The sequence below is a fragment of the Nicotiana tabacum genome, chromosome 24 (assembly GCF_000715075.1).
Source record: "Nicotiana tabacum cultivar K326 chromosome 24, ASM71507v2, whole genome shotgun sequence".
Lineage (NCBI taxonomy): Eukaryota > Viridiplantae > Streptophyta > Magnoliopsida > Solanales > Solanaceae > Nicotiana > Nicotiana tabacum.
In genome coordinates this window covers 29,483,735-29,497,763 of record NC_134103.1, presented here as the reverse complement: position 1 = coordinate 29,497,763, position 14,029 = coordinate 29,483,735, and positions in this window count along the sequence as shown.

Genomic DNA, 14,029 nt, shown 5'->3' with positions numbered 1-14,029 from the left:
CAGTGTGAATTCTTGCTAGATTCAGTGGCATTTTTGGGTCAAGTAGTATCGAATCAGGGGATCAAGGTAGACCCGAAGAATATTGAATTGGTGTAGTGTTGGCCCAGACCATCCTCAGCTAAGGATATTCGGGGTTTTTTTGGTTTGGCAGGGTACTACCATCGATTTGTAGAGGGTTTCTCATCTATTGCATTATCTATGACCAGATTGATCTAGAATGGTGCTCCGTTAAGGTGGACCGAGGAGTGTGAGGAAATCTTTCAAATGCTTAAGACTGTTTTGACTATAGCCCTAGTGTCAGTGTTGCCTACTAGATCGGGGTCCTATATGGTGTATTATGATGCGTCGCACATTGGTATCGGCATAGTGTTGATGTAGTACGGTAGGGTGATTGCTTACGCGTCCAAACATTTGAAGTTACATGAGAAAAACTTTCATGTCCACGACCTTGAGTTAACTGCTATTGTTCATGCCTTGAAGATCTGGCGTCACTACTTATATGGTGTTCCTTGTAAGGTTTTAACCGATCACCGGAGTATACAACATCTGTTTAAACATAAGAATCTTAACTTGAGGCAGCGGAGATGGTTGGAGTTGCTTAAGGATTATGACATCACCATTCTATATCATCCAAGGAAGTCCAATATGGTGGCTAATTCCTTGAGTCGCAAGGCAGAGAGTTTGGGTAGTTTAGCATATCTACCAGTAGCAAAGAGGCTTTAAGCCTTCGATGTTCAAGCCTTGGCCAACTAGTTTGTCAGATTGGATGTTTCTAAGCTGAGTAGAGTTTTGGCTTGTGTGGTTTCTCAGTCTTCTATTTATGATTGTATCAGGGAGTGTCAGTATGATGACCCTCATCTGCTTGTCCTCAAGGACACAGTTCAGCACAGTGATATCAAAGAATTCATAATTGGAGACGACGGTGTATTACGGATGCAGGGTAGGCTATGTGTGCCTAATGTATATGGTTTGCATGAGTAGATCCTCCAGAAGGGTCACATTCTGTGGTACTCCATTCACGCAGGTGTCGAGAAGATGTATCAAGATTTGACGCAACACTATTGGTGGAGACGGATGAAGAAGCATATAGTGGAATTTATAGCTCTGTACCTAAACTGTTAGCAGGTGAAGTATGAGCATCAGCGACCGGGTGGATTGCTTCAGAAGTTAGACATTCCATAGTAGAAATGGGATCGGATCACGATGGATTTTGTTTTTGGGCTCTAACGGACTCAGCGGAAGTTCGACGCAGTTTTGGTGATTACAGACAGATTGACCAACTCATCTCATTTAATTCCTGTGGTTACTACTTATTCTTTGGAGCAACTGGCCCAGGTTTACATTCGCGAGATTGTCAGTCTTCATGACATACCAGTATCTATCATCTCTAACCGGGGTACATAGTTTATATCATGATTTTGGAGAGCCATATAACGTGAGTTGGGTACTCGTGTGGCGTTGAGTACAACATTTCACCCTCAAATAGGCGGACAATCCGAGCGCACTATTCAGATATTGGAGGATATGCTTCATGCGTGTGTGATTGACTTTGGTTGTGCTTGGGATCAGTTCTTTCCACTTGCGGAGTTTGCCTACAACAACAGTTATCAGTCGAGCATTCATATGGCGTCGTATGAGGCTTTGTATGGTACACGGTGCCGGTCTCTGGTAGGTTGGTTTGAGTCAGGCGAGGCTAGGCTATTGGGTACAGACTTGGTTCAAGATGCCTTAGAGAAGGTTAAATTGATTTAGGATGGACTTCATAAAGCCCAGTTCAGACAAAAGAGTTAAATGGATCGGAAGGTTCACGACGTTGCATTTATGGTTGAGGAGCGGGTCTTGCTCCAGGTTTCGCCCATGAAGGGTGTTGTGAGGTTCAGGAAGAAGGGCAAGTTGAGCCCTAGGTATATCAGGCCTTTTGAGATTCTTGAGAAGATTGGAGAGGTGCCTTACAGGATTGCACTACCGCCTAGTATCTCTGTAGTTCATCCAGTATTTCATGTTTCCATGCTCCAGAAGTATCACGGTGATCCGTCTCATATGTTAGACTTCAGCTTAGTCCAATGGCCATTTTGGATAGGCAGCTTTGTAATTTGAGGTCGAACAATATCACTTCTATGAAGGTTTTGTGCAGGGGTATTCCGGTCGAGGAGGCGGCATGGGATACCGAGCATGATATGCGCAACAATTATCCTCATTTTTTACCACTTCAAGTATGTCTTTTTACTCATTCGAGGATGAACGTTTGTTTTAAGAGGGGGAAAATGTAACGACCCGGCAGGTATTTTTTAGAGTATTAGCCCTGAACCCCTAATTATTGCTTCCTCTATTTCATTTTTGGGTCTTGTGACTTGCCGGGAAATTTTGTTTTTGGTTTCGGAGTGAAATGGGACACATAGTCCCTGAAATAAAAGTTTAAGTCATAGGAATTGACCGTAGTTTGAACTGTGTGAAGACGACTCTGGAATGGAGTTTTGACGGTTCATATAGCTCTGTAGGGTGATTTTGGTCTTAGGAGCGTGTTCAGATGTTGAATTGGACGTTCGTAGGTCAGTTTAGCATCAATTGGCGAAAGTTAGAAAATTGGATGATTTTTGGAAAATTTGATCGGGAGTGAACTTTTTGATATCATGGTCGGATTCAAATTTTGAAAGTTGGAGTAGGTCTGTAATGTCAATTATGACTTGTGTGCAAAATTTGAGGTCAATCGGACGTGATTTGATAGGTTTGGGCATCATATGTAGAAGTTTGAAGTTTTGAAGTTCATTAGTCTTGAATCGATGTGCTATTTACGTTTTTGGCATTCTTTGATATGATTTAAAGGCTCGACTAAATTCGTATGATATTTTAGGACTTGTTGGTATCCTTGGTTGACCTCCCTGGTGCCTCGGGTGGATTTCGAATGGCTAATCAAAAAAGGGACTTGGTGCATGGCTGAAGCAGGACCCTGCTTTGTAACCGCACCTGTGGAGCTTTGATCGCAGGTTCGATCTCGTAAGTGAGGGCCAGGTTGCGCAGATGCAAAGGTTTGGACTGTGGTCTAAGGAGCGCAGATGCAGGGGGTGTTCCGCAGGTAAGGACTCGCACCTACGCTTGGAGGGTCGCAGAAATGGACGCACGAGCTTGAGGTTGGTCCACATAAATGGGTTTTGTTGCGCATAAGCATTCCCGCAGAAGCGGGGTTATGACCGCAGAAATGGTTAGGAGACTTAGTGGTGTCCGTAGATGTGAGGTACGGATCTCAAAAGCAGTGTCTCATAAGCGGATATTATGACCGCAGAAATGAGAATGCTGGACAGAACATTTAAAAGCAAGGGTTCGTGATTTTTAACATTATTGGATATTTTGAGCTCGGGTTTGGCAATATTTGAGAGCAGTTTCGAGGGATTTCTTGAGGTAAGTCTATTGTACTTATTTTTTTTTTATCAATAACCTTGTTTTCCGATTGATTTTTCCACCTATATTGTGTATGTCTAAGGTGGAATTTGGGATTTTAAGTCTAGGGATTTGGAGAGTTTAATTTGAGGATTTGAGTGGCAACTTGTTGTCAGATTTTAGTAATTTTGGTATGTGTGAACTCGTGGTCGAATGGGTGTTCGTAATTTGTGACTTTTACCCGATTCCGAGATGTGGGCCCTGATCGACTTTTTGAGGTGATTTTTTTATTCTTTGCTAAAGTCGTAGATTTATGATTTAAATTAGTTTCTTGTAGTTTATTCATAATATGTAATTGCTTTTGGATAGATTTGGGCCATTCGAAGTTTGAAAATCGAGGGAGAGGCAATCGTACCGATTGATTGAGCGAGATTTGAGGTAAGTCACTTGTCTAACCTTCTGTGGGGAGAATCCCCTTAGGATTTGGTATTGTTATAACAATTTGTGATATGTGAGCGCCGTGTACGCGATGTGACGAGTGCGTACATGGGTTGATTATAGAAAAATTCGGTTCTTGCTGATTTGTCATCTTTTGAATTCCTTAACTGAGTTGTCTCCTTTTAAAGTTTATTAACTAGGTTGCCTTAGCATATGTTGTGATCAAGTTTAGCCTAGTGTCGCATGTATACGCGTCTTAACTCTTACTTGCAATTTGTGCAACATGCTTGGTTGAATTAACTGCTTTCCTTGATTTGAATTAAATCTTTAACTGTAAAAGTCTTGCTGTAAATTCGTATTTTCTTCGATTACATGCTGCATATTTACTTTGGGACTACAAGGTGGTTCCTCGAGAGATCTTCCCATGTACTGCATATTTACGTTGGGACTATGAGGCAGTTCCTCAGGAGATCCCCTGTATACTACATATTTACTTTGGGACTACGAGGCGTTTACTCGGGGGATCCCCATGTACTGCATATTTACCTTGAGATTACGATGCGTTTACTCGGGAGATCCCCCATGTCTTGCATATTTACTTTGGGACTACGAGGTGGTACCTCGGGAGATTCCCCATGTCGTGCATATTTACATTTGGGACTATGAGGCGGTACATCTGGAGTGCCCCTGTTGTTTACCTCTATTTACTGGGCTGATATTTTCTGAAACTTTTTATTATTTGAATTCTCAGTCATTTCAAAATATTATTATATCTTCTGCCTTACTTTTCTTTTAAGCTAGTAGGGCCCTGACCTGACCACGTCACTACTCTACCGAGGTTAGGCTTGTCACTTACTGGGTACTATTGTGGTGTACTCATACTACACTTCTACACATCATTTTGTGCAGATCCAAGTTCTTCCCATCAGACCAGATATCAGTGAGTTGGACCGCACGTGGAGACTTTAAGGTACATCTGCCAGCGTCCGCCGACCTCAAAGTCCCCCTCATCCTTAGTATGTTGTTTTTCCTTATTTTGTTTAGACTCTGATGTATAGAGACACCTAGTATTTTCTCTTAGAAGCTTGTGACTTGTTTCCATCGGGTTTTGGAAGTTGTAATTATTGAATGACAATTTTATAATTATTTCATGTGTTGAGAATTAGGCTTAAGTTTTATATTATATATTTCCGCAAATCTGTTAGGCTTAGCAAGTATTAGATACTAGGTATCATAACGACATCCTACAAAGGGTGAAATGGCGTCGTGACATGGTGACCTGAAACAGAAGTCAAGACCAGCAATCTGAAGAAATGGGGGAAAAACTTATACATATTCAATGGAAATTGTAGAAACTTGTGGAAGGAATGACTAATATGAATGAGCTAAATTTAATAGCTGATAATGAATTGATGGAGATGCGAACTACTATCAACAATATCAGCAGGAAGGGAAATGGAAATGAAGTATTTAGGGTTTAATATTCAACACAGACTAGAGATTGTTCTGCTGATGTCGAACCTGAAAGGAGATTAAGAGGTAATCAGGTTTATCAAACATGGTGCCTAGTCTTAGAGACTATGTATTTCTGCAAATATGTTAGGCTTACCTAGTCTTAGAGACTATATGCCATCAGGACATCCTACGGAGAGTGAAATAGGGTCGTGACATGGTGACCTGAAACCGAAGTCAAGACTAGCGATCTGAAGAAGTGGGGGGAAAACCTATACAGATTCAATTGCAATTGTAGAAACTTATGGAAGGAATGACTAATATGAATGAGCTAAATTTAATAGCTGATAAGGAATTAATGGAGATTCGAGATACTATCAACAATATCAGCAGTAAGGGAAATGGAAATGAAGTCTTTAGGGTTGAATCTTCAACATAAAGCAGAGATTGTTATGCTGAGTTCGAACCTGGAAGGACATTAAGAGGCAATCAAGTTAATCAAACATGGTGCCTAGTAATTTCATCACTAGGTACTCTAGGTTGGAATTTTCTAAATTTTGTCGACATGATTTGAAGACATGGTTGTATAAGGTGGATCAATTCTTTGCTACGGACGAAGTTCCTTTTGATCAAAGAGTAAAGGTAACTTCAATTAACTTGGAAGGTGAGGCAATTGCTTGGCATATAGCCTACACAAGGCTAGAAACTAAGTAATTCACCCTAATTGGATTGAGTATGTAATAGTTGTGAATGAAAGGTTTGTGAAGAGTTCGTTATAGCGTGGGAGTGTTCGCGATCGCATGGAGAAAATGTCTGGGCAGAGAGTTTAAGTTCTGACGGATTGGAGCTCGGAAAGTGGCGATTTTTAGGAGATGTTTAGAGGAAAAACTGGGTAAGTGTTCTTTACTCAATATTGGTTAAATTACCTGAATCCATGGTTGTTTTTATCATTTAATTGGTGAAATAAGTTGGAAAAGTTTGAAAATCCTCTTGGATAAATTTGAGGATTTGAGGGCCGAATTGTTATCGGAATCTAATAATTTTGGTATGGTTAGACTCGTGGTTGAATGAGAGTTCATATTTTGTAACTTTTGTCGGGTTCTAAGATGTGGGCCCCACAGGGGATTTTTGAGCTAAATTTTGGATTTTTATGGAAAATTTATATTTTTATATGAAATTAATTTCAGTAAATTTTATTGACTGAAAGAATTATTTGTGACTAGATTTGAGGCATTCTGATGTCGATTTGCGAGGCTAAGACATAGCAGAGTAAAGAATTTCATGTTTTGAGGTAAGTAATAGTTTTAAATCTGGTCCGGAGGGCATGCAACCCCAAACTTTGTATCATGTGGTTATCTTGGAGGTGACACACATGCTTGGTGATGGGCGTGGGGGCATGCACCGAGGGGATTGTGACTTTGTCCGTCTCGTGGAAACTGTAAAGTAAAATAGCTTGCTGTTAGCTATGTGCTCTCTTTGTGTTGTGGAAATTTGACTGTAAGTCATGTTAGAATTCACGTTTAGGCTATATGTTGGTACTGTCGGGACCCACAGAGTTCGTGTACATATTGAACTATCTGCCTAATTGTTGTTTTGTACTCAGTCACAGTTTACATGATTACTTTATTCCAGTCTCTATTGTTCATTATAGATGTATCATATCATTGTTGTTTGGGCTGATTTAATGATTTCTGCGAGCCCGAGAGACTGGAGTGATTTGTGACTGAGTGAGGACGAGGGCCTGATTGTGAGATATACTATAGCACATGAGTTGTTCGTGCAGCATGTGAGTTACCTATGCAGATCCAGATATTGATACTATAGCACATGAGTTCTCCGTGTAGCACGTGATTTATCCTTGCAAATCCAGATATTATTATACTATAGCACGTGTGTTGTCCGTGCAGATTCAGATATTATTATACTATAGGACGTGAGTTGTCCGTGCAGCACGTTAGTTGTCTGTGTGGATACAGATATTGATACTATAGCACATGAGTTGTCCGTGCAGCACGTAAGTTATCTGTACGGATTATAGCGCTTAGGTTGTAGGAACCCCTCCGGAGTCTGTAAACCCCCAGTGAGCGAGGGTACTCATTGAGTGTGAGTGTTGAGGGCTGAGAGACGAGTGGTTGAGCTGTTGTGACGAGTTGAGTGACTGTTGCCCTGAGAGGCTGTACTTGTTTTTCATTTGTGGTTGCACTTAGTTGCTATTTGTCATTGTTGTGATATTCTCTAAAATATTTTATATCCGGATTACATGCACTTGAACTGTATAAATTGACTTGACTTAAACTGCTGGATTTGAAAGCATGTATACTCTCTGTTGGAAATTACTGGAAATTAACTATAATTGTGTAGCTCGTTACTATCTTCAGTTACTTATTTATTATTATTACTTGGTGAGTTGGTTGTACTCATATTATACCCTTCACTGCGTGTGCAGATCCATATATTCCCTGACATAAAGGGTGTTGATCCTTTCGCACAATTGATTTTCCGGAGTTTTTAAGGTAGTTGTCATGTTTCGCAGACCTTGTCTCTCCTTCTCTATCTCCTTGTTTACTGTATTTGGTCTCAGGCTATTATAGACAGTATTTTCCACACTTATAATCATATTAAATACTCATGTACTCAGTGACACCAGGTTTTGGGAGTGCTTGTATCGGTATTTGTGAGATTTGTGGATTGTATTTAAATATTAAATTTTCAATCTTAAAAGATATGAGAGTTTATTGAGATTGTCGGCTTGTCTAGTATTGAGATAGGCGCCATCATGACGGGTGAAATTTTGGGTCGTGATAAGTTGGTATCAGAGTGCTAGGTTACTTAGGTCTCACTAGTCATGGGCAGGTTTAGTAGAGTCTTGTGTATCGGTACGGAGACGTCTGCACTTATCTTCGAGAGGCTGCAGATCCCTTAGGAAACATTTCACGTTCTTGTATTCTCTCGTGCAAATTTGTTGATTCTGGAAGCTAAATGTTTGTTATTTTATTCTCATAGATGGTGAGGACACGTACTACCGGATCGAACGGCCAGCCACCAGTTAGGGCCGCGAGAGGTCGGGGTCGTGGTAGAGGCCGGGGCCGAGGTAAAGGTCGAGGTATAGCTCGTGCAGTTGTTGGAGCAGCACCTATAGTACCACCAGTAGCTCCAGCTCAGGAGCAGATTCCGGATACAGTTGAGCCAGCGGGACCAGCTCAGGCACCAGCTACACCTATTGTGATTCCAGGCCTTCAGGACACTTTGGCCCATATAATGATAGCTTGTACTGGTCTTGCTCAGGTGGTTTCGGCTCAGGGCACACCTGCCTCTTCTCAGGCAGAGGGAGGTACTCATACCCCTATTGCCCTTACTCCAGACCAGGTAGTACATGGACTTCAGATACCAAGGGCAGTACCAGCCCAGCCGGCTACAACTGCTCAAGCCCTGGTAGTTCCTGTTATGGAAGATGAAGAGCAGATGAGACTTGAGAGATTTGAGAGGCTTCGACCTCCACCTTTTAGCGGTGCTGAGTCAGAGGATGCCCGGGGTTTTCTGGATAAGTGTCAGGGATGCTTCGGACAGCGGGTATTCTACAGACCAGTGGGGTCTCATTCACTACTTTTTAGTTTTCTGGGGCTGCCTTCAGATGGTGGGAGGCTCATGAGAGGCACAAGCTAGTTGGTGCAGTACCAATTACATGGCAGGAATTCTCCGTTCTCATTTTGGAGAAGTTCGTGCCACAGTCTCGCAGAGAGGAGCTGCGCAGATAGTTTGAGCAGTTATGTCAGGATGACATGTCTGTGATGCAGTACAAGATGAGATTTTTTGAGTTGGCTCGTAACACAGTCTGGGTGGTTCCCACAGATAGGGAGAGGATTAAGAGGTTCATTGATGACCTCACATGTCAGCTACAGTTACTTATAACTAGGGAGAGGGTATATGGTGCTACTTTTGATGAGGTAGTTGACATTGCTAGGCAGATAGAGATGGTTTGTAGCCAGGAACGTGGAGAGAGGGAGGCTAATAGGCCTCGTGGTCCAAGTGATTACAATGGTGTTCCTTTAGAGGGTCAATTTTACTGCGGTAGGGGTCGTCATTTAAGACACGCTCAGGCAACTCGCCCAGCTCATCGTGGTGCATCAACTAACCATGGTTCTTACAGTGCTCACTCAGGCCAGTCTTTATTTAGTGCACTACCAACGCAGAGTTCTCATCATGCCTCGTCCAGTCAGGCTTCTACAAGTAATTCCTTGAGTTATTAGGAGCAACAGTTCCGTTAGAGGAAGGCTTGTTTCGAGTGCAGAGAATTTGGTCATTTCGAGAGAGCGTGTCCTAGGTTCTTGAGTAGGGCTCCACGGTAGAGTCCTCGACTGACTATACCAGCACTAATAGTTCCACCACCCGCCCAGCAAACTCGGGGTGGGGGTCAGGCAGCTAGGGGTCGCCCAAGAAAGGGTGGCCGATCAGGTGGCGGTCAGGCCCGATTCTATGTTTTTCCGGCCAGGACAGATGTTGTTGCTTCAGATGCAGTGATCACAGGTATTGTTTTAATGTGACACATGGAGGCTTCTATATTATTTGACCCTGGTTCCACTTTTACATATGTATCATCGTAGTTTTATCATTATTTGGATATGCTCTGTGAGTCCTTAGTTTCACCTGTTTGTGTATCTACACCGATGGGCGATATTATTACTGTGGACCGTGTGTATCGATCGTGTGTGGTAACTATTGGGGAACTGGAGACTAGAGTTGATCTCTTATTACTTGGTATGATTGATTTCGATGTAATCCTGGGTATGGATCGGTTCTCTCGATGTCATGCTATTCTGGACTGTCACGTAAAAATCATGACATTAACGATGTCGGGGTTGCCAAAGGTGGAATGGAGAGGTTCTCTAGATTTTTTTCCTAGTAGGGTAATTTCTTATTTGAAGGCCCAACGTATGGTTGGAAAGGTATGTTTTTCATATTTGTCCTTTGTGAAAGATGTTGATGCAGATACTCCTATTATTGATTCAGTACCGGTCGTGCGAGGTGTATTTCCCGCAGACCTGTCAGTTATTCCACTCGACAAGGATATTCATGACGGTATTGACTTGGTGTAGGGCACTCTGCCCATTTCTATCCCTCTGTATCGTATGGCACCAACTGAGTTAAAAGAATTGAAAGAGCAACTTCAGCAACTACTTGGAAATGGGTTTATTAGGCCTAGTGTGTCACCTTGGGGTGCACCAGTCCTGTTTGTGAAAAAGAAAGATGGTACTATGCGGATGTGCATCGATTTTAGGCAGTTGAACAAAGTTACATTCAAGAATAAATATCCTTTGCTGCATATGATGACTTATTTGACCAGCTTCAGGGAGCGAAGGTGTTCTCAAAAATTGATTTGAGATCTGGGTATCAACAATTGAGAATTCGGGACTCGGATATTCTAAAGACGACATTTAGAACTCGTTATGGACACTATGAATTTCTTGTGATGTCCTTTGGGCTAACCAATGCCCTGACAACATTTATGCATTTGATGAATAGTGTATTCTAGCCATATCTTGGTTTATTTGTCGTAGTATTTATTGATGATATTCTGGTGTACTCTTGTATCCAGGAGGAGCATGCACAACAATTGGGTATTGTATTACAGAGGCTGAGAGAGGAGAGACTTTATGCCAAATTCTCTAAGTGTGAGTTTTGGCTTAGTTCGGTGGCATTCTTGGGACATATAGTGTCCAGTGAAGGAATTAAGTGGACCTTAAAAAAATAGAGGCAGTTCAAAATTGGCCCAGGCCATCTGCAGTTACTGAGATGCGGAGTTTTCTTAGCTTGGCCGGTTATTATCGTCGTTTCGTGGAGGGATTCTCGTCTATTGCATTGCCTATGACTAAATTGACCCAGAAAGGTGCTCCATTCAGGTGGTCGGATGAATGTGAAGAGAGCTTTCAGAAGCTTAAGACAACTATGAGTACAACTCCATTATTGGTGTTTCCTATAGGTTCAGAATACTGTGTATTGTAACGAGTCTCATATGGGTCTCGGCGCAGTGCTTATGCAAGATGGTAGGGTGATTGCCTATGCGTCCAGACAATTAAAGGTACATGAGAATAATTATCCAGTGCACGATCTTGAGTTAGCAGCCATTGTTCATGCCTTGAAAACTTGGCGGCATTACTTGTACGGTGTCCAGTGTGAGGTATATAGCGATCATCAGAGTCTACAACATTTATTTAATCATAAGGATCTTAATTTGCGGTAGCGTAGGTGGTTAGAGTTGCTTAAAGATTATGATATTACCATTCTCTATCATCTAGGAAAGGCCAATGTGGTGGTCGACACCTTGAGTCATAAGGCACAGAGTTTGGGTAGCTTAGCTTATTTACCAGTGGCAGAGAGGCTGTTGACTTGTGTGGTTTCTCGGACTTCTTTATATGATCTCATCAGAGAGAGCCAGTATGATCATCCACATTTACTTTTCCTTAAGTACACGGTTCAGCACGATGATGCCAAGGAAGCCACTATTGGAGATGACGGTGTATTACAGATGCAGGGCACGCAATGTGTACCTAATGTAAATGATTTGCATGAGTTGATTCTCCAAGAAGCTCATTGTTCGCAGTACTCCATTCATCCAGGTGCCGCGAAGATGTATCAGGATTTGAGGTAACACTATTAGTGGAGGCGAATGAAGAAAGATATAGTTGGGTTAGTAGCTCGATGTTTAAATTGTCAACAGGTAAAGTATGAACATCAGAGACCGGGAGAATTGCTTCACAAACTTGAAATTCCAGAGTGGAAGTGGGAGCGTATTACCATGGACTTCATAGTTGGGCTTCCACGGACCTTGAGAAAGTTTGATGTTGGTTGGGTGATTGTACATCGGTTGACCAAGTCTATACATTTTATTCCAGTTGGTACTAATTATTCTTTGAAGCAGTTGGCAAGGATTTATATTCGTGAGATTGTTCTCCTACACGGTGTGGATATGTCCATCATTTCAGATCGGGGTGCCTAATTTACATCATAGTTTTTGAGAGCAGTGCAGCGAGAATTCACAGGTTCATTTGAGTACATCATTTCACCCTCACACGGACGGACAGTCGGAGCGTACTATTCAGATTTTGGAGTATATGCTACTTGCTTGTGTCATCAATTTTGGGAGTTTGTGGGATCAATTTCTGTCACTCGCGGAGTTTGATTATAATAATAGCTACCAATCAAGCATTAAGATGGATCCATATGAGGTTTTATATGGTAGACGGTGTCGGTCTCCGGTGGGTTGGTTCGAGCCGGGTGAGGCTAGACTATTGGGTACTGACTTGGTTTGGGATGCTTTAGAGAAGGTCAAAGTGATTCAAGAATGGCTTCTCACGGCACGGTCTAGAAAAAGAAGTTAGGCCAACAGGAAGGTTCATGATGTTGTTTACATGGTTGGGGAGAAGGTTCTGCTCAAGATTTCACCCATAAATGGTGTGTTGAGGTTCGGGAAGAAGGACAAGTTGAGCCCTCGGTACATTAGGCCTTTTGAGATACTTAAGAAAATTGGAGAGGTGGCTTATGAACTTGATTTACCACCTAGTCTATCAGGTGTTCATCTACTGTGTCCATGTATCCATGCTCCGAAAATATGTCGGAGATCCGTCTCATATTCTGGATTTCAGTACAGTGTAGTTGGACGGTAATTTGACTTATGCTGTGGAGCCGGTGGCCATTTTAGACCGGCAGGTTTGAAAGCTTAGGTCAAGGAACATAACATCAATGAAGTTACAATGGAGAGGCCTGCCAGTCGGAGAAACTATTTGGGAGATTGAGCAGGAGATGCAGAGTAACTATCCGCACCTATTTCACACTCCAAGTACAATTCTAAACCCGTTCGAGGACGAACGTTTGTTTAAGAGGGGAAGAATGTAACGATCCGACTGGTTATTTTAAATATTATAACCGCGTTCCCCCATTTACAATTGATTTATGACTTATCGGATTAGTTGGTTCGGGTCCGGAAGGAATTCAGAGTGAAATGAGACACTTAGTCTCAAAATTAAAAATTTTAAGTTAGAAAAGTTGACCTGATGTAGATTTATGTGTAAACGACCCGAGATTTAAATTCTTATTATTCTAATAGCTCTGTATGGTGACTTTGGACTTAGGAATGTGTTCGGAAAAATATTTGGAGATCCGTAGTGGAATTTGGCTTGAAATGCCGAAAGTTGAATTTTTGGAATGTTTGACCGGGGGTTGACTTTTTGATATCGGGGTCGGAATCTGATTTTGAAAATTGGATTACCTCTGTTATGTCATTTATGACTTGTGTGCAAAATATGAGGTCAATCGTATGTGATTTGATAGGTTCCAGAGTCGTTCGTAGAAATGGAAAGTTTCAAAGTTTATTAGGCTTGAATCTATGTGTGATTCGTTTTTTTAGTGTTGTTGGATGTGATTTGAAGACTCGACTAAGTTCATATGATGTTTTAGGACTTGTTAGTGTATTTAGTTGAGGTCCCGAGGGGCTCGGTCATGTTTCGGATGGTATTAGGATTATTTCCCTTCATTTTTGCACTGCTGGTAGCTGCTGATTTCTGGTGTTTCAAACCTTCTTCGCGATCGTGAAGATTGGGATGTGATCGCGTAGGATTAGTTGGTCATTTGAGGTTTTGTGCTTCGCGATCGCGTGGGGATATCCACCATCGCGTAGGGTTAATTGGGGCTGCTGAGTTTTGTGCTTCGCGATCGCGTAAAGGGGGATGCGATCGCGTAGCTCTGGGATTTTGTGACTCGTGATCACGTG